Here is a 6,088-nt window from a genome sequence, read left to right as displayed (position 1 = left end):
ATATTTGGAATGTGTGACTGTGTTCGATCTAGAAATAAATGTGCCAAATTATATCGAAATCGGTTCAGATTTGGATATAGCTCGCATATATATTTTCGCCCGATTTCACATATTTGCTGCACCAAACACGCTATATATGTCCGATTTTGATGAAATTTGGAATGTTTGACTGAATTCGGTCTAGAAATATATGTGCTAAATTATATCGAAATCGGTTCAGATTTGGATATAGCTCCCATATATATTTTCGGCCGATTTCACGCATTTTCTGTACCAAACACGCTGTATATTTCCGATTTCGAAGAAATTTGGAATGTGTGACTGAATTCGGTCTGGAAATAAATGTGCCAAATTACATCGAAATCGGTTTAGATTTGGATATAGCTCACATATATATTTTCGGCCGATTTCACGCATTTTCTGTACCGAACACGCTATATATATCCGATTTCAATGAAATTTGGAATGTGTGACTGAGTTCGGTCTAGAAATAAATGTGCCAAATTATATCGAAATAGGTTCAGATTTGGATATAGCTCCCATATATATTTTACATATTCACAGTGATGTAGGGTATCATGTAGTCGGCCCCGCCCGACTTTGATCCTTTCCTTACTGGTTAAAACTGGAGAGTTCTTCTGGGTATAGAAAATACGATCAATCGCAGCCTTTGCAGGCCGACTTTAGCAGATTATTTCTCTACTTTTTTATTCACTTCCGGATAATGTACGACCTTCTTCAACATAATATTAAAAATATCACACGAAGGATTGAGATTTGGCAGGATTTGCCGTAAGGTGCAGATCAGATCAATGGTTGATTTACCAAATCGGCATAAGTCAAGTTTAGGGCCCAGTTCCGGATCAGGTTGATATATATACCACAGATAGCCCTTGGGGACCTAGGTATAACGATTTAAATTTTGTCTTGCACAAGTCCATACTTCCCTAAACTTGATTTGTTCCGGATGCTCACTTTTCAACCATCGAGCACGCATTTCTCCTGGTAAAAGGTGCTAACCAGCTGAAACATCCGATCTTGGACAATTCGGCTGCCAGACTGTCGGCTCATCCTCCTTATTATTCCTAAGCCAACATACTGCAGTCTTTACCTCAACAATGCTGGAGGTAGACATTCTAAACAATATTCTGGGATTGGTCACTACTGCTCAAAATCAGCACTTTGTAGAATTACTCTTTCCATATCCTGAGCACGCTATCTATATATGTATTTTTCAAGGTTACCTTGCTCCTCTCTGCAGGATATGTGGCCGGAAGAAGGCCCCTGATACACCAGCAAGGATTTTGTGGCTGTTTGCATGGAGTGGGCAATACTTTACCATTGTGCTGTTATGTTTTCGGGACGAGGAGTGCTTATATTTTGCATTTGCTGTGATTGCAGCTTCCCGAAGTCCAGTTTTCGGGCTGTGCCTGTGCGCTACGTAACGTTAATTTCTTTTTGTAACACTGTGCATTACACCAACCAAGTTAAAATTAAAGAGATTTATTTGGTTGTTGCTCTTGTTGTTCACAATAAAGGTATTCTCAAGATCTCTCCCAAGTTCGCATAAAATGTAGATTCGTTGCGGTCGTTCGTGTTGGTTGTTGGTTGTTGTTTGTTGTTTTTTTATTGTTTATTATATAAAGGCAAACAACATTAAGAGCTAGGAACCAACAGTCACTCACCCACACGCAAAAACAAAACCATGATGTTACGCAGTATAATGATGTTACGTTTACGTTTAACGCTTCGTAAAACCGTCCATAGCTATAAAACTTGTAAAGTAACACAACAGCAACAACAACCGTAAAAATCAATACCTTCAACGAGATATTGTAATGAGTTTCAAATAAAAAAAAGCTAATACACACATCGATAAGTTGTTTGCCGGGTTTTGTAAATGATGATAGAATCTAAAAACAAAAACAACCGTCCACAAAGAACAACAACAACAACAAGTACATACATAAGTACGTGGGTCATAATAACCAAACTGTGAAGAATACCTTGAAAATTACAGATAAAGAATTCTTCACAGAAATGAGTATTATTCTCGTCAATACTCTCAACGAACTGTGCGCGATCGGTATTCAAGAATGTATCAGAGCCGTTGATAAGTATTGACATGTCGTATATAAATATTTCATTCATACTAGGTGTACGTATGTATGCATGCATTATTGTTGTTTTTGTCTTGTTGTTTTGTTTTATTGACATTATGCTCTTGCACTTTGTATGCTAATGTCTTGCCACTCACGCACTAAAAACACTAAGCCTTACTCACGAATACATTAATGCCTTAAGGTTGTTGCCGGTCGACAACTTTTTTTTGGGTTCTTCGATGATGATTGAGTCTGTCTGTCGGTCTGACTACTTCTTCAATGAATGTGTGTATGTATACCTGGAACCGTACATTGACTTAATTATGAAGTCACCACCTTTGTCACTTTATTTCCCTAATGCCACACTAGCGCACATGGCCAACAAATCAAAGGTGACTATGATAGTGTTAATGGATGGATTTTTCAGTTGTAGGTAGCACTGCAAACAACAGCACATTTTCTTGTCTTTCATTGACAATATTCTAGGTTTGTTGTTTTTGCTATGAATGAATCTGAGTTAATATTTATGAATAAAGAAATATGTATTTGAAATGTAGGTATGGAAGTAACACGATTTTCTATCGTAAATTTTAAAAATATATTTTTTCTGTAAAGAAAACAATTCATGGTGATTAAGCCATTATTTTTAATGAATATTTAAACACCGACAGCTTCTATGAAAGAAGCAACAGTTTCCCACAATCATCAAAAAAGGTTATATGAGGAGTTTCCTCTCATATCAAACAGGAGTTATAGATTTAGATCATTACGACGTCGAACGTTATATAACATTAATGGCCGGTTTCTCTAAGACGATTCGAAATTATATTCGTTCGAATTACTACCAAACTCCTGTTACTGAAAAAAATTGTGTCTGATTGAAAACAAACATGATTCAAATATTTTCAAATAAAACAAAAGTTTGGTACTAGTTCGATCGAATTCGAATTCGAATCATCTCATGGAAACAGGCCATTAGAAATCGTTTTGTTTTTTATTTCTCCGAAGAACACAAATATTTAACAAGTCTAACGAAGTAATACTTTTCTCGAAACCAAAGTTTGAATAACTTCCCAATAACTTCGGTTCCATCTGACAACAAGACTTGAAGTGATTCCTTCCTTTCAACTTCCAATCAAAATAATGGCATATCATTAATGCATGTTCTGTTAAAGCATCCTTATGTTAACATATAGAAAAATATGTATCGATTCTTGACGGATGATGGATTTTTCCTGTAGATGGACAATGCATTTTTTCAATAGCAATAGATGAAGTTGGTTTTTATAGAAAATTCATGGATGATCGATGAATTTTTTTCTATAGAAAATTCATCGATGATCGATGATTTTTTTTCTATCTTAAATTCATAGACGATCAATGAATTTTTTCCTATAGAAAATTCATCGATGATCAATGAATTTTTTTCTATAGAAAATTCATCGATGATCAATGCAATTTTTTTCTATCGTAAGTTCATCGATGATCGATGATTTTTTTCTATCGAAAAGTCATCGATGATCGATGAATTTTTTTTCTATCGAAAAGTCATCGATGATCGATGATTTTTTTTCTATCGAAAGTTCATCGATAACACTGGTCAACAGGACTTTAGTTTCAACCGAAGTTGCAGTTGTTTCTAGATAAAATCGGCGAGTTATTTTCAAATCCGGTCCCCGTTTTTCTCCATCAGCTCTTGTTTTTGAGATATAGCTCAAAATCGGTTTTTACTAGTTTAACCCAGACTTTCGTTATTTTCGGATACAAACAAATATTTTTTTGTGGGTTTTTCTACATTAATATATTAAGGAGATGTTGTACGCCCGATACAAATCGTCTTTGAAGTAGTTATGGTGAGTATAATCAATAAAATATAGAAAATATACGACGGACCTTGTAAAAATTGCTTATTTTGAGTACTTTAAGCTGTAATTACGTCATCGGGGGAAGTCATAGGATCTTCATATGGTACTCCGGATATGCTTAGGGTGTCTACTATATAATCCAGTATTCAAATGTATAATATAAAGTTCATAGCCCCCATGATTCGGCCATAACCTAAAAATCGCCATGAAGACTGCCATTGAAAAGTAAATGGCTTATGTGGTAATGATATCACTGGTAAATTATTTCCCTTTAGCAGTCTTCATGGCGATTTTTAGGTTATGGCCGAATCATGGGGGCTATGAACTTTATATTATACATTTGAATACTGGACTATATAGTAGACACCCTAAGCATATCCGGAGTACCATATGAAGATCCTATGACTTCCCCCGATGACGTAATTACAGCTTAAAATACTCAAAATAAGCAATTTTTACAAGGCCCGTCGTATATTTTCTAAATTGTTTTTGATATATACTCACCATAACTATTTCAAAAACGATTTGTATCGAGCGAACAACATCTCCTTAATATATTAATGTCGAAAAACCCACAAAAAATATTTGTTTGTATCCGAAAATAACGAAAGTCTGGGTTAAACTCGTAAAAACCGATTTTGAGCTATATCTCAAAAACAAGAGCTGGTGGAGAAAAACCGGCACCGGATTTAAAAATATCTCGCCGATTTCATCTAGAAACAACTGCAACTTCGTCTGAAACATTCAACTTTTTCAATTTTGTTGAGCAGTGTAATCGATGAATTTTTTTCTATCGTAAGTTCATTGATAATCGATGAAGTTTTTTCTATCGAAAAGTCAGTTTTTTTTCTGTAGAAAAGTCATCGATGACCGACGAATTTTTTCCTATCGTAAGTTTATCGATGATCGATGAATTTTTTTTCTATCGAAAAGTCATCGATGATCGATGAATTTTTTTTCTATAGAAAAGTCATCGAGGATCGATGAATTTTTTTCTATCGAAAGTTCATTGATAATCGATGAATTTTTTTCTATCGAAAGTTCATTGATAATCGATGAATTTTTTTCTATCGAAAAGTCATCAATGATCGATGAATTTTTTTCTATCGAAAAGTCATCAATGATCGATGAATTTTTTTCTATAGAAAAGTCATCGATTATCGTTGAATTTTTTTTCTATAGAAAAGTCATCGATTATCGATGAATTTTTTTCTATAGAAAAGTCATCGATGATCGATGAATTTTATTCTATGATCGATGAATTTTGTTTTATCGAAAATTCATCGATGATCGATCAATTTTTTTCTATAGAAAAGTCATCGATGATCGATGAATTTTTATACCCTCCACCATAGGATGGGGGTATATTAAGTTTGTCACTAGGTTTGTAACTACTCGAAATAACCATTGTACACCCCACAAAGTATATATATTCTTGATCAGCGTGCAATTCTACATCGATATAGCCATGTCCGTCCGTCTGTCTGTCCGTCTGTCCGTCTGTGGATATCACTCTAGCGTCCGAACGGATTGACGTAGGTGGATGAAATTTTGGGAAAATATGTTATATTTACGTAGGACTTTTGGTATTGAAAGCGGGCTATGTAGGTCCACGCTTTCGTAAAGCCCCCATACAAAATGACGCGTGACGCGTCGTCGTTTTAAGGAATTTTTAAGAGATTTGGCCCATTTTACCACCGCATTGGTTGTAATTTGGTACTTTGTGTCTTCAGAGGCCAAAAAATAATCCTACCAAAGTTGGGTTATATAGGTCCACGTTTTGGTATAGCCCCCATATAAGGACCCATATAAAGTACGCGTCATTTTAATATATTTTGAATGTATTAGACCCATTTGACCACAGAATTGGTTGTAATTTGGTATTTTGTGTTTTCAGAGGCCAGAAAACATTCCTACCAAAGTTGGGTTATATAGGTTTACGTTTTGGTATAGCCCCCACATAAGGCCCCTTATAAAGTACGCGTCATTTTAATATATTTTGAATGTATTAGACCCAGTTGACCAAAGAATCGGTTGTAACTTTGTATTTTGTGTTTCCAGAGGCTAAGAAATAGTTCTACCATAAAATGTTTATATAGGCCCACGTGTTGATATAGCCCC

The sequence above is a fragment of the Musca autumnalis genome, unplaced genomic scaffold, assembly GCF_047663935.1.
Source record: "Musca autumnalis isolate F117 unplaced genomic scaffold, ASM4766393v1 scaffold_5, whole genome shotgun sequence".
Classification (NCBI taxonomy): domain Eukaryota; kingdom Metazoa; phylum Arthropoda; class Insecta; order Diptera; family Muscidae; genus Musca; species Musca autumnalis.
Note: the sequence above shows the minus strand (reverse complement) of the source record.